Source organism: Callorhinchus milii, unplaced genomic scaffold (genome assembly GCF_018977255.1).
Source record: "Callorhinchus milii isolate IMCB2004 unplaced genomic scaffold, IMCB_Cmil_1.0 Scaffold16, whole genome shotgun sequence".
In the NCBI taxonomy this organism is placed as follows: domain Eukaryota; kingdom Metazoa; phylum Chordata; class Chondrichthyes; order Chimaeriformes; family Callorhinchidae; genus Callorhinchus; species Callorhinchus milii.
In genome coordinates this window covers 2,496,994-2,513,447 of record NW_024704757.1, presented here as the reverse complement: position 1 = coordinate 2,513,447, position 16,454 = coordinate 2,496,994, and the positions used below count along the sequence as shown (strand labels likewise).

Genomic DNA, 16,454 nt, shown 5'->3' with positions numbered 1-16,454 from the left:
ACACACCTCACAACACCCACACCCCTCACACCCACACCCCACCCACACCCCTCCACACACACACACACACCCTCACACACCCACACACCCCACACCCCCCACACACACACCCTCCACCCCCCCCCACACACACCCCTCACACACACCACACACCCTTCACACCCACACACCCCTCACACACCCACACACACACACCCTCACACCACCCCCCACCCCACACACCCCTCCACCCCCACACACACACCCTCACACACACACACGCGCCCACACCCACACACACCACACACCCACCACACACCCACCACACCCCTCACACCACACACCCACCACACCCCTCACACACCACACACACACCCTCACACACACACCCTCCACCCCACCCCCACACACACCTCCCTCACACACCCACACACACACACCCACACACACACACCCCACACACACCCCCACACACACACACACCCTCCACCCCCTGACCATACACACACACACACACAACACCCCACACACACCCCTCACACCCACACACACCCACTCACACACCCCACACACACACACACACCACCACACACACACCCCACACACCCCACCCCCCACCCCCCCCCACACACACCTCACACACACCCCCACACACCCTCACACACCCACACACCCCACCCCCACACACACCCACACACCCCACACCAACACCTCCCCCCCACACCAACACCTCCCCCCCCCACACACACACCCACACACCAACACCCCCCCCACACAACACCTCCCCCCCCCCCCCACCACACACACGCAAAAACAAATCAGAGCCCCATCAAGAGGAATCTTCTCCCCCCCCCCACCACTACCAACAGTAACCCCCCCCCCCCCCCAGCCCCACAAAGGGTCCCTCGCAGTCTGCAATCCAACCAGAGAACCAGACCCAGACCCCAGCCCAACCCTCCCCCTAACCCCCCCCCCATCACCCCCCCCCCCCGCATCACCCCCCCCGCCCGCATCATCCCCCCCCCCCCGCATCACCCCCCGCATCACCCCACCCCGCATCACCCCACCCCCCCGCCCGCATCAGCCCCCCCGCCCGCATCACCCCCCCCCCCCCCCGCATCACCCCCCCCCCCCCCCGCATCACCCCCCCCCATCCCCCCCCCCGCATCACCCCCCACCCCCCCGCATCACCCCCTCCCTCTCCCTGTGTATGTGACTGCCTTTCACCATCACTTTATTTCTCAATAACTGTTACTTTACAGTTTGGGATTCTGAAAAAAAATGATAGGTTTATACCGATTTATATCACATAGTCTTGTACCTCTTCCCCCCCCCCCCCCACCCACACCTACAGCCCCCCTCCCCCCAGCCCATCCGCTGCTCAAAATGTTTCTGTATAAAATCGCTGCATTCTGCGTTGCGTAAATGGAATTCAAGGAGAAAGGAAGTCTGGAAGTCCACCCCGAAATGCCTCCGCCTCGTCCTGTTCCCCACCTCTCCCCACTTTGAAAACCTGCCGTAGGATTTATTGTATTGACCGCCGATTAATTACTGTGCTCCCAGCCCTTGCCAGAATGGTGCCAAGTGCTATGTCCTTGAAAGGGATTACTACTGCGCTTGCCCAGAGGAATACGAGGGCAAAAACTGTTCCTTCCTCAAGGACCACTGCAGGAACTCTCTCTGCCGAGGTACTGTCCGATAGAGAAACCCATTTCAGGCTCATGGGCTTGTGAAGCAGCCCCGTGGTGTGTCTGTGTGCCTCTCTCTCTTACTATCTATGTACTCGCTTACATTCAACATCTCCACCTCGTGCTGCTCGAGTGAAATCGCATCCCTTTTTATAGCACAGCCTCACGTCGTAGTCTGAGTTCACTTCCACATCTGAGTCCTGGTGTGAACAAGAGGACGTGTGGTTAACCGGTATATGAAGGCCTGTAGCTCAGTGGTTAGAGCACTCGCCTTGCAAGCGAGAAGACCTGGGTCAGTTCCCCGGACAGGGCAAAAGCTTAGGTTTCCTTACTCCACACACCTCTGTTTACCCACCAGTCAGTAGGAACCCAATTCTTAGTTGATTGGCGGATCGTTTTTCTGGGGGTAATAATCCCTTCATCAAATAAAACAATAATAATTTGGTCACTCAATCCACGACTGTTTGTGGGACATTGCTGTGCGCAATTGGCTGCCACATTTTGCCCACAAATATACGGTCAATTCACTTTACAGTATATTCTGTGAAGCGCTTTGAGATGTCTAGAAGTCATGAAAAGCGCTATATAAAATGCAAGGATTATTATTATCTTTCCCCCGCCTCCTCCTCTCCCCACCCCACCCCCCCACCCCACCTCACCACCTCAGTGGAGAGAGAGAGAAAAAAACATTTGTCCCAGCACACCTATGTTTCCTCTAATGGGATGATTTGGCCAGGATCCCGAGAGAAACTCCCTTATCTCTATCTATTCCGTCGAATAGTGTTGTAAGGAAAGAGTTATTGCCAACCGAGTGTGAAAGTGAGTCAAAATAAAACACTAAAAGTAACATCTGGTGGCGATGTATCACTTGCTCTCTTGTTATGGTACAAGGAACAGAACTGGAACAGAAATGTGGGTTATCCCCACTTGTCTGAAGGTCGGAAGCATTCTTGTGGTGGGAACATTGCTAAACACATGTGCAAATGTCATTCAGATTTGGGGTATGATTTAGAGTGTTTTACCCAGTATTGGTGAGATGCAGATCTGACAATCCTCATCTACCCGCTGTACTCCCAGGGATAGGTAATACTGATCAATACTTAAGCTCTGTGATAACCCAGTTGCTCCCATTATTGTGTAATGGGTCTTTGCTCTTTGTATAATCATTGATTGTGGAACTATAACTAAAGGAAACAACTGATTAATATTGGAATTGCGTACACATTATTTCATCATTAAGTAACGTTTCCCTACAGTGTCATGGGATCTTTAACATCCACCTGGATAGCGGATAGTAGCGAGATTCTAAGGTTCCCTCCAAAAGGCAGCACTTCATTGGAAGGTCATCTTGGGTGATGAGCTCTGGCTCTGTTCCAGGGCTTGAATTCACCCAGAAGGTAGGAAATGCTACCAACTGAACCAACACATCACACTGGTTGACATAAGTTAAGTGACTGTCAGCCTGGCTCAGTTGCTTGTGAGTCCGAAGATTATAGGTTTGACACTCCAGTGCAGTTCTGGTGGGAGCGTCGCATTCTCAGAGAATGGCAGTCACTGCATTCTCTGCGTTCTTAATGATCATTTAGTAATGAACTCCAGGTCAAGCACAGTCAAGCACTGGCTGTCAGAGAATATTGGATTTGAACACGTAAAGTGTTTTCTGCCATGGCAAGATAAACTGATTAGGCAGAATGTAATCTTCTCAATGCTTCTAAATAATAAATTAATAAGCTAATATTTTATTTAAGGTTCTAATTTATGTATGAAATGATTTGTGGTGGAAATAAGTGACATGATAGGGGAATAGATTCCAAGCAAGTATTCTCCTCGGGTCCTGGCCAAACTATTTGCAGAATATACTGTAAAGTGGTGTGACTGTATTTTGTGGGAAAACGTAAGGGGGGAAAGGCAGCTAAATGGAACTGAACGACATGCCATGTAGGCGTCTACACATATCAACTGGGTGATAAAACACATTCACAAACACAATGTAATAGCTGCTCACTGTCTATGGATATGGTCTTCAAAAAAGAACATAATTAATAATTATAAACTCTATGAGTGAGGACTCATAGATCCTGATTCACCCTGTATACACATTGTGCATAATTAAACATTTTTTTAAAAAAGCTTAAACCTGTAATAATTCTTCCATTTGTCTGGGATTCCATTTTCGTTTCCACATTATCTGGTTAACTCAAAGCTGTCAGTTGAAGATGAACCCGCAGACGATCCCTGGATTATCATTTATCCGGATGTCTTGTCATTGCCTGGTAACCTCAGCCTGTGGGCATCTCAATAATGAATTAACTTGTCATTTCCCACATTCATTTTTTCACTGAATTGCCAGGAGTCGTTGTTCAAGCAGATTTGATTGAGGTGTTTAAAAGGGAATTAGACAGACACATATGGAGGAAGGTACAGGAGTCCTGTAGCTCAGTGGTTAGAGCACTCGCCTCGCAAGCGAGAGATCTGGGTTCTATCGCCGTCAGGGCAAAATGTTAGGCAAGTTTCCTTACTCCACATGCCTCTGTTTACCCAGCAGTGAGTGGGAACCCACTCGTTAGTCGATTGGCGGATTGCTTTTCCGGGGGTAATAATTTATTTAAAAAAAACAATAAATTGGTCACTCAAACCATGACTGTTTGTGGGACACCTCTCTGTGCAATTGGCTGCCGCGTTTCGCCCATAAAATATAAAGTCAATTCACTTTACAGTATATTTTGTAGTGCTTTGAGACGTCTCAAAGATGCGATAATGCGCTATATCAAATGCAAGGATTATTATTATTATTATAGAGGAATGGTGTGGATGAAGGCATGGAGATAATATCTACCATGTGGCTGTATGGTAATACTATAATAATCCTTGCATTTGGTATAACTTTGACTCAAAGTGCTTCACAGGAATTATTGTAAATTGCAGGGACTGTAACTTTGTAAGTGAACAAGGCAGCCAATTGGTTGCCAACAATGTCCCACTAACAGCCATGAAGTAAACAGTTAGTTTCATCTGGGGCATGTAGACGGCACCTCCGACAACACAACACTCCCTCAGCACTGCATTTGATATCAGCCTAGACTATGGGTTCAACCAGTGGCCACTCTTCTTTAATCCTGTCAACGTACAGACACCCTTTTTCAAAGTCCAGTTCTAAGTAAATTTAAGTGTAATTACCGGTATTGCATTACCCATTTCCATGGACCACGATGTCGACCTCCGCTAGACTCCAAATGCAGTTACCAATGTTGAGCAGCCCAATGATACCCGCAGCATTTGGCCTCACCAGTGAGGTGGCGTTGGTAAATGTGCTTCAGGTCTAGCAGGAATTTACACACCCTATTCAGAGGCCATCCTTACATAAAGGCTACTTTGATCCAGTCCCCTGAGTGGCTGCTGAAAATAGCTTCAACTATAAATACAAGCTGTCGCTGTATTTTGTCTCACATGGTTGCAAAATCTCATGTCATGATCAAAGGAGGATTGAGAGAGAATTGCAATCACAGACTCTGTTGCTGTACCATATTCTCCGGCTCATTCAACTAAGCAAACTTAATTTCTCCAAGTGTCTATCAGATATACACATTTAATACAACAGACAGTTAACAAAGAGGTTGGATAAAAAACAAGATAACCCCCGTAGGATTCACACTAAAACTAAAGCACGCATCCGCTCTATAATGTCCAACAAGCTCATCGGTAAAAACATCATAGATGTTGTAACCAAGACGACAGTGCATAATCTGCAGTAGGAACAGGTTTGTTGTGAAGGTAGTAGGTGGTCCATAGTTGGCTGTGTTGAGAAAGGCTACTGCATAGTGTAAGTCACTCAAACTTCTCTTCCACACTTGCATGTCTTGTTCCTGCAAATGAAGGGTGAATGGTTTGAATTAATCTTCACCTCTAAATTGTTGAAAACAATAAAAACAATAAAGGAAGCACAGATACAACCATTGGTTACAGTTCTCTGATGCAATAATAATAATTCTTGTAATAATAATATACCCAATCAAATTCAATGTAGCGCCTTAGCACATTGTCAAAACATCTCAGAAAACTCCAGAGGATTTACTGTAAAATGTAACGACTGTGTATTTGTAGGCGAATGTGGCAGCTAATTTGACACAGTCAATTGCCACAATATAATACATAATAATCCTTCTGTTTGAGATAATGTGGCAGCCAATTTTCACACAGCATTGTCCTCTCCATGAAATGATTGACCAATTTTATTTGGGGCATTGCAGACTGGGACCAGAAGAAATCAATGTACCAATGTGCTGCAGTGACTGAATGGGACTGGTGCTCCCCACTTTTCTGATCTCATCTGACCCATCGGAGGCTAGACATCTCCAGATAGGGAAGGGGAGAATAGAGAGAGGATAAGTGAAATTAACTGGGCACTAGTGACACTAATGCTGTATATTTATATTTAAGGGAACATAAGTTTAGATTCAGGATAGAAGAATTCCATTACCCAAAGGGTAATTAACAACTGGAACATTTTGCCAGGAAGGGTGGTTGAGGCCAGGATCTTGCATTCAACTCAAACACAAGGTGATGCTGTGATGGGAAGATGGTAGGAGGGTATTCTGGAAGGATGAGATAAAAGAGCCTTCTTCACCCAACCCATTCTTGTGATCAATCTTGAGACCAGTCCTGTGCAGCTCTATGTTCGTGAAGAAATCCAAAGATGAGGATTAGCTAACTTATGTTAATAGAATAATTTAGGGACTAACTCTGAGAAGTTGATTGGAGCCCATCTCATTGCCAGGTTACAAAGAAAAATAAAGAGATCATAAGGATGTCCTGTTTTGCTGATCTGCTGTAATACTTTTGTCTTAGCAAAAGATACTGCTGTGTTGCATACAGTGGTGAGATCTACAGGTAGGATTTGAGTCCTGCAACAATGTACAACTTTGCACACTGCAATATTTCAATGGACTCCTCAATGTTTTTTTACCGGCTTGGTCCTGAAAAGAGCAAGTTATGTCCATTGGACGATCATTGTTAGGGTCCCTACTCTCACATGCTCCCACGTTTTGCTAACGCACCCCAACTCTCCAGATCTACGGTTTGATAGTGAACATTCTTTGAAGCACTTTGCAACTCGAAGACGTGATAAGGCACCATATCAAATGCAAGGATTATTATTATTATAAATCCTGTAGCATATTGGTTAGAGCACTCGCCTCGTAAGCGAGAGGATTTGGGTTCAATTCCCAGGCAAGGTGAAATTTACTCCACACACCTCTGTTTGCCTGGCAACAACAACAAATTTACATTTGTATAGTGCCTTTCACGTCCAAACGCGCTGGACAATTAGTAGCAGTAAGTAGAAACCGAGTCAAAACACAAAATACTGCAGATGCTGGAATCTGAAACAAAAACCGAGAGAGCTGGGAACACTCAGCAGGTCAGGCAGCATCCATGGAGAAAGAAAAGTGAGTCAACGTTTCGGACCCGTGACCCTTCGTCAGAACTCAAGGGTCGTGAGTTCTGATGAAGTTCTGACGAAAAGCCTTGGATCTGAAACGTTGACTCACTTTTCTTTCTCCATAGATGCTACCTGACCTACCGAGTTTTCCCAGCGACTTCTGTTTTTGTTTGTGTTAGTAGATACCGAGTTGTTAGTCGATTGGTGGATCGTTTCCGTCATTAATAATCCCTCTCAATAAATAAATACTTTTTATTCAATCCATGACTGTTTGCTCCCAGTCTCTGCCCCGCACAAAGGGCTCTAAATAAAGGCAAGTTGTTGTTGCTTGTGGGAAACTGCTGTGTGCAATTGGCTGCCACGTTTTGCCCACAAAATGCATGGTTTATCCACTTTACAGTATATTCAGTAAAGCCTTTTGAGACGTTTCAACAATGTGATAAGGCACTATGTCAAATGCAAGGATTATTATTCAGCTGTACTGGGACATGCTAATGGCCACGTGCTCCTCGATGGCTTGGAGTCACAAGAATCGGAATATAGTATTGAACCTCAAGCAATTCCTTCCAGTATCACTTGGAGGAGAGAGATCCCTCAAGTCAATTTTGTCTGAGCATTCTGATGTGGTGAGTGTGTCTGGTTTGCTAATGTAACTAATGTTTATGGGTTTTGCCAAAATCAATAGACTGTATAAGTAGGGAGGTCATGTTCAATTGATATAAAACTTTGGTTAGACCACATTTGGAGTACCTTGTACAGTTTTGGTTGCTGTATTACAAGAAGGATACTATAGGGTTGGAGACAGTACAGTGTAGATTTACGAGGGATGAGAGAATACAGCCATGAAGAAAGAATGGAGAGGTTTAGCGCTTTACTCTCTGGAGATGAGATGAGACTGATAGTGGTGTGTTAAGATTATGAAAGGAATTGAGGCAGAGAGTTCAGAGGTTAGGGGCGTTGTCAGTGGTTGCGTTGAGGGGGTCAGGGATGTGCAACAGGCCTGAGCCAGCTGAGTGAGGGGGTGGGCAGAGGACTGGTGTTCGGGTACAGTCAGAAAACAGTAACTCGGGTTTGCCAGTTTCAGTGGGGGGTGGCGGGAGTGCGGTAATGTCACTTAAGCCACTGTCACAATCTGGCTATTTGGAGCTTCTGACGGCACAGAATGTGGGGAATGCTCTACCCCAGGACCCACTGAAGAGAGCATTTGGGTATTTCACGATTTTTACAGAAACAGTAGCGTATTTTGAAACAATATTTGATTGAATCTGATTTGCAGCGAGTGCCACTCACTCGCAATATTTATGTTTTAGGTTGAAAACATCCGCAAGTCTGATGAGAATCAAGTTGTGGTGCTGCTCTCTCCGCATGTCTTTCTCACCATGGTGTGGTTGTACAAGCAGGTAAAGGTCAAACCCAAAAGGTTTGAAGGAGCTATGTTTCCAGCGGAGAATTGTTTCTTGTCAAATGGGTTTAAGTAAATGATTTCTTGAAACTCTTATCGCATTGTAAATGTTGCAAACATTGTCACATGTTTGTAAAGCTCTTTGAGAGGTTATTAGGTGAAATATCTAATGCAAGCACTATTATTATAATAAAAATATAGCAATTCAACAATTTAATATCCATTGTAGCAGATCAGTCATTTCTCCCAGAATCTTTTCCTTCCTTAAAATACCCTTCACAAAGTACTCGCATATCTTGTTTGCTAAAGATAAAACTCAATATTATTGATATTATTTGTGTATTTGAAAACAATCTGCGCAATAAATAAGTTAAAATATTCCCTGAAAGTGAAAAGATGTGAACAAAGCAGTTCATATTCCTTCTGTTTACTTCAGTAAATCATTTCTGGTCAGAAGTCAGGCTGGACACTGACCCTGGGATCCTCCCAATAAAACTTTATAACTAAAAGCAAAGTACCGCAGATGCTGGAAATCTGGTATAAACACAGAAGTTCTGGCAAATGGTCATAGACCTGAAAGGATAGCTCATTTTCCTCTCTCCATGGATGCAGCCTGACCTGCTGCATGTTCCCAGCGACTTCTGTGTTTATGCTTTATAACTAGTTGTTAGGAGATAACACCACTGATAATTTCTTACTGCCTTCCAGTGCAGAACGTGGCCTCAAAGTGCTTCCGTCAACATCTGCTCACTTGTGGCTCTGCCCTCCACAGCCTCCCTGGTCTCCCAAACTCACCAAACAGGTGTGCAGGCTTGCTGTCCAGTTTAATCCTCAGCTCTTCCCTTCCTTCTGTCCTCCTGTTCAGTCCCTGACCAAGACCACTTTTCTTCCCCTTCACTTCACTTGCCTCCGAAACCCTTATTCACACTTTAGGCACCTCCCTCACCCCCTCCCAGCTCCACCATCCAAAAAAACAGCTCATCCAGAACTCTATGGGTTGCATCTCCATGGAACCATGCACTCCATACACTCATCACCACAGGCTCCATCACTCAGTGGGTCGATTTTAAGCTCCTCACCTCACACCCCAGCATCTTCCTATCTTTCTGATCTGCTTCCACAATCTGCTCGCTGCCTTGTGCTTGCTGTGGGTCCCGTACTGTCTCCACGCCAATATCAGTGACAAACCTTCAGGTACTGTGCCTCTAACCAACAAATCTCCTTCCCTCTACCTCTCTGCTTGTCTTTAAACCCTACCTAAAATATTACCCACTCTTATAGTTACATTGTCTTTCCTCTTGATCTGCATTCGACCCCATCGTATAGCGCTCTAGGACACTATCCTACATCTTACATAAGTGCAAGTTGCTGTTGTATGTAAAGAAAGCACGGAAAGAAAAACAGACATTTGTACCACCTGCTCCTATCTTGGACACACACGTACAATGTTGTCCACCTTTTTGGGGGTAAATTGAGCATAAATGTGTCCTAATTGCTAAAACGACTCACAAACAAAACTGCAGAATATTTATGCAATCACTACTCTATCCTGAGCCAGCTGACCTGAAGCTTTCAACCACGACTTATTTCAAGGATTGATTAAAAACTAAAAAAATCTGATATATTTTCTCTCTCTCTCTCAACAGAAATTGAAAGGGAATTCAGGCCAAAATATAGGTGACAGCTCCGAAAGCTTAGGATGACAATTCTGGAGAAGCCGCTTGAGAAGAGAGCCACACTTGTTGTCATTGGGCTGGATGCTTACACAAGGTAAAAGTCAAATTCTGTGTGTGCCTTGATCCACACTCAGTGATCCACTTGCTGCCCTCAGCAGCCTCTCATCTGTCCTTAATTTGACAGAATAAACACCGATCCAGAAAAAAAGCGAGAGGACCCGGGTTCGATTCCCAGACCTTATAACCTTATACAAAGATTCCTTCACCACACGCCTCTATTTACCTAGCAGTACGTAGGAATCCGGTTGTTAGTTGATTAGCGGATCACTCTCCAAAGTAATCCTCCAAAAAATAATAATTTGGTCACTCAATCCACAGTTGTTTGTGGGACTGCTGTGTGCAATTGCTGCTCGTTTTGCCCACAAATACACGGTCAATCCACTTTACAGTATATTCTGTGAAGCCTTTGAGATGTCGCAACACATGATTAGGCGCTATATGAAATGCAAGGGTTATTATTATTTATCTGTTTTAAGGGAAAGTTTTCATTGAACTTGCATTTGGATTAAATTGATATGAAGATGGACTTCTTAAGTCACAAAAAGAAGTGATGAGTTGTTGAATCTGCATTGTTAATGTGATGTGATCGACACTGATTACGTCCCATTGGTTACCGGGTTTTCAGCCTCTGCCCCCACACTCTGGAACTCCATCCCACGGTCCCTTCGCCTCGCTTTCTCCCTCGCCTCCTTCAAGGCCGGTCTCAAGACGCTTCTCTTCGACTGTGCCTTTGGTCTCCCTCCCACCTCTCTGCCTTCCCTCACCTCTACACCACCCCTCCCCCATGCTTGGGCCCCGACACCTGACTGTTCAGCGCTTTCGGATGTCCTCCCGACGTGAAAGGTGCTCTATAAATGTAATTTTCTTGTTGTTGAATGGAACTGGTTTGTGCTTTAAGAAATAAAGTAACAAATTAAAATCAGGGATAGTCCAAATGAATTGAAAAGTGCAATATTTTTCTCATTTGTTTGTGACTTTCCGTTGGTTAGAAAACCCATAAGGCTGAAGTTGAATGGATGACAGAATAAACAGTCTTAGTCTCTATTGACATGGGTTGGGGGGGTGGGGAGCTGGGAGGAAAGAGAACTCTTTGGTGTCAATCAAAATCGACAAGAGACTGAGTATGTCATTAATAGTTATTTACTTCCACAGAGAGGAGCAATGAGCAGGTGAGGGAGAGAGGGGCAGTGAGCTGGTGAAGGAGGATTGGTCTAATACATTTCCCAGTAGCTTTTACAGAATATCTGGGGAGAATTAAGTGATCTGGAAAACAACGATGGGAATAGAAGAAAATATAATTATCCTTTCAACAAGTTCAAATATTGTTTGGAACTCTTTTTTATAATTTGTACAGACATCTGTAGACATTTTAAAGGGCCACATCTGTGCGTGCAAATATATTAAACAAATCCAATGTGTTCTCTGTCTCTTTGAGCCCTCAGCAGTGCTTTAGGGAGACCTGGAGTTGAGCCCCTTATATTTAATATATTACGTGAAATCACAAGTTCTAGATCTTGAATGCTTTTTGTTTACTCAAATGCTTTAGCCCAGAAGAGCAGTGCAGTCCTGTGAAAATGCAGCAGAATGCTGACAGTGGCCGGGAGGATGACTCGGAGTCCTGGGTCAGCATGGAGCTTGGCTTGACGTGCGCAGATGTGAATGAGGTCTGTATTCACTCTCACTCCTACATTACAATGGGTGGTTTCTCAGCATTGCACTTTGAACCTGACTTACTGGATTGGAATATGTACATATTTATATATGCAATTTCAGGAGTATTTTACTTGGAAATAAAACATTGGTGCATTGACAGGAATGATCCCTGAGTCAAGAGCAGGAAACCCTGATTAAAAACACAAACTTCCCAACAAATTCCACTCCCCTCATGTAGTAGCTCACAGACTCCCTGGATGGACTCAGGCTGGGGTGGACTTTCAACAGGTAGTAGCCATTCTCCAGCATCTCCAGCTCAGCAAAGGAAAGATCACCAAAAATGTTTGCCATCCCTGCCCAGGGGCACAGTCTGCCACAGCTCAATGTCTAGCCTTAACCATGAAGAAACGCCTTTGAGACAATTCAGAATAATTGCTGCTGCCTATGGAACACTCACAAACTGAATCCATGACACAAGGAGAGAGATTGCCATTTATGAGACAGACATAAAGATTGTCTTGACAACATGTTTGTTTCTTCAAACTCCAGTTATAAATAAATTTCTAATATGAAACTATCGCAAAGTGAGTTAGACTGACTCAGTCCATAGCACACTCTCTTGCCTTGAGTCAGAAGGCTGTGGTTTCAAGCCCCAGGGTGGGAACTTTGAGTTCACATTGTCTTGGCTGACACTTCCAAACATGTGGGGCCATCTGTTAATAAGACATTAAGACAGTAACCAAATTCCTTCCAGTTATCTGCTAGTTATCCCGTCTGCCTATTCAGGTGGACATTAAAGATTCCATGGGACTATTCGAGAAGAGAGTTTCCCAGAAAGACCTGGCCAACAATTCCCCAGATAAAACTGGTCTTTCTCTTCATGGTTATTTATAGGTTAGAAGTAATCACAGGTATGACCTGCTTTAAGAAGAGTCTGCTTGGAATAGATATTCCTATAGGAACCTTTGTTGTACACTACGTCCACCTTCAAAAGACACAGTCACTCCACATTACAGTATATCCAGTGAAGTGCATTGAGACGTTCCTCCCAATATGAAAGGCATTGTATCAAATGTTTTGTTATTAAAAGCTGCAAATTGAGTAGGAACTTGAACCATCACGTAACCCACAAGGAGTATAATCGGTTACATTTATGTAAGCCATTTTTTGCGTTGGTAAGTGACAGCAGCCTCTTGTCTCGTTTGGCCTGACCCTCACCAGCCTGTCCTGTTTCTCTGCTTTGTGTTCAGGTGCAGGTAGCTCTACAGCTACAAACATACACAACGGTTCGGTTCTTAGAGGACTGGCACAAGTTTGCGGTTATATTGCAACACTCACAAAGGCAATAGCTCAAGCCCCTTTCAAGTAAGTTACATTTAACTTTCTCAGTGTAGGTGTCACAGTGGATATCAGCGAGTCACGTTGCCCACAATAACATTCACATTTAAAACACACTGCGCAAGTTGAAGTCTCATTTTCATCCACCCTGAAAATGACCTGTCCACCTATAAAACTGTGAGAGCTGCTTTGTTGACACTTCTGTAGACCTTTTCTCCCAAGTACACAAGGCAAATGGCAACAGTTCAAATCATTCAAAATCATAGAAATGCCATTTCTGGTCTTCAGTTACATAATAGGGTAAAGTTTGGTTGGAGGTTTAATTTGAAGGAGGGAGAGTTCACGATTCATAAATTTATGTCACTAGGATAGTGACAGCCCCCCTCAGCTTTTCCGCCATCATTCATCATGGCTGATCTGTATCTCAACTCCAATTACTGGTCCTTGCCCCATATCCCTTGATACCCCGACCTAACAAATATCTATACACCCACAACAACTTGCACTTATAGAGTGCCATCCATGCAGGGTAGCATCTTAGAACACCTTAGTCTTGAATATTTAAATGGATCCAGCTTCCACAGTTTTTTTGGGGAGAGAGCTCCAGAATTCCACAGCCCTTTGGGTGACAAACTGTCTCCTGATTTCACTCCTAAATAGCCTAGCTCTAATTTTAAGATTGTGCCCCATGTTCTGGATTCCCCCACCAGAGGATAGAGTTTCTCTGCATCTACCCTGTCAAATCCCTTTATTATTTTAAACACCTCAATTAGATTACCCCTCAACCTTCTAAACTCAAGGGAATACAGACCAAGTTTATGCAACTTGTCCTCATAATTGTACCTTTTAAGCCCTGATATCACTCTGGTGAATTTGTGCTGCACTCCCTCCACATGCACATTTTGTTGAAGGTAATGTAAAACTCTAGCCTTGTTGAATCTTCTACATAAAGTCCTGGATCACTCTTATCATCTAAAGATCTTCTCCTTGAAGAGGAGTCAAGAGAGCAACACCAATGATGATTCTTTACCCCTGCCCTACCCCATCCGGATGTGACTTTACATCCAGTATCTGGTTCACAACTGAGAGGCTTTGTCTTGCATGTGACCAGTAAGTTGGAATTTTGGGTTCATCACTACTTGTAATACTGCGCTGGTTTGCTTTCCAGTTGTCCCTGCACTGCTTCAGGAAAAGCTTTATAGTACAATGTTTTGGAATCAGTGCATGTTGCATTTCATTTGGAATAGTTTTGTTGGAAGTTATGATGAGAAGCTACAGCAGTGACTTGGAAAAGGACTTGTTTTGACATGGATCTTCTCTTTTGAAAACTATGATATTAGGAAACACACTGAGAACGTGACCTTTTCTTTCTGTCCCGATGGCACCTGGTCCAGTGGTGTGAAGGTGGACAAGGATGGAAAAGGCCTTTTGAAGCTGTGGAAGAAACAGCTGCAGCAACTCAACAGGATTACGAGGCCGGTAGCAGTAGCTATAGCAGATGCGTACCCCACTCCAAAATTGCTTTTACAGGTAAAAGGGAGCTGAACATTTCAATGATGAACAAGGTTATATAACCAGTCTAGGCTGACACTCCAATTCAGTGTTGGAGGAACGCTACATTGTCAGAGGTACCAACCCTCAGATAAGATGTTAAGCCAATGTTCCCTCTGCCTGTCCAGGTGGACATTGACAACACCACAGCACTATTCAAACAGAAGGGAGTTGTCCCGTTGTCTGAGCAAAAAATCCACAAATAAAATTGGCCATTCATTTCATGGCTGTTTGTGGGCCATTGCTGTGTGCAAATTGGCTGCCGCATTCGCCTACACACAATCACTACTACAGTTTTCAGTAATAACCTGTGAAGCATTTGGAGATATTCTCCCAGTGTGCAAGGTGCTATATGTAACGCAAGGATTATTATGATCAGCCATTTCTTTACATTATTGCATCAATCACTTTATTCTACTCAGGTGTAGAAGTCAACTATTTTATTCTCAGCTCAAAAATTCGTCAACTGTAAACGCGCACTAATTGTTCTCCGCAAGAAACCCTTTTTATAATCCCTGGTCTTCTTTCATTGGTTTCCAGTTAATTGTTTATTTCCTCTTAAAGTGTTATCCAATACTGTAGCCATTCTAAAGAGGTTACTGGATTGTCCCTTTGGATAGCTCCCCCGTTGACTGAGTAATTAAAAGACCTAAGAACAGAAAGAGGCCATGCCATTAGGCTGGATATTCATGATATCTATTGGACGTCTGCTGTTGGTCAAGAACATGCACATTTCAATTATATTTCAAACCATGTGCCAAAGAAGAGGAAAACTGTTGAACTCTAACCAACTGTTCAATCAAACCTGCACTGAATGTTTGAAATGTTTGTGCATTTGCAGGCTTATAGGGATTGTCTCACAGAGTGGGAGAAACAGAATCTTCTAGCTGAAATTAAAGTGAACGCTGGAGGGAAACGAGTCGACCGAAGGATTGGACCAGATATATCCCGCAGGTTGTATATTTACATGACTTCGGAAAATTCTGACAGAGTTTTGGACAAAAGTGGTTAAATACACAAAAAAAACTTGCTTCATTTTACCTTTGTCCTTAAGAATGGGATACTTTTTCAGAGGGGTTGGCTGTGTTAAATATAATACATTTCTTATATGGCTTATTTTTAATACAGCTAACAAAGCACTTGGAATGTTTGTTTTAGACTTAATGTTGATAGCACTTAGGCTTTTTTATACTACATGTATGAATTGTAAAATGGTTTATTTTTTAACTGGCACTAGTCTGCCTGCCATTTCTTGTGATGTTTTCAACCAATGCTTCTGTGAGTGCAGTTTGTCAACACAGGCAAAAATGGTAGCATCCCAAACCCCCTTTTCCATGGACAGTATAAACAAACAAACAGCATAACTGCCCTAATCCCCTGTTGATCACTGTTATCAACCACTTAAACAGTGACTTCAACAGTGTGGATGACTTCTTTGATAATACATCTGCACAGTATTTTTCTAACATTTAGTATTTTTTTTGCAATGTAATTTACTCTAAACAGTTGTGGTACACGTGACTTATGTGGCTGGCATACAAATCCAAGTGAGCCAGTTCTTCATAACCCGATCATCCTTTTGCCAACTCAACCGAAAATATCAACCAATGAAACTTTACACTTTTATCATAGAAGCCAAAGCACTTGATGGCCTTTATGACAACCAAAGC

The 16,454-nt window shown here is 43.8% G+C and overlaps 1 long non-coding RNA gene across 1 annotated transcript; it reads left to right on the top strand.

Moving 5' to 3' along the window:
• The first annotated feature begins 10,208 nt into the window (after positions 1 to 10,208).
• LOC121850281 lies at positions 10,209 to 13,204 on the top strand. Its single transcript, XR_006085537.1, has 3 exons — positions 10,209 to 10,276; positions 11,789 to 11,906; positions 13,146 to 13,204. It is a non-coding gene; the product is annotated as an uncharacterized LOC121850281 (long non-coding RNA).
• Positions 13,205 to 16,454: the final 3,250 nt, after the last annotated feature.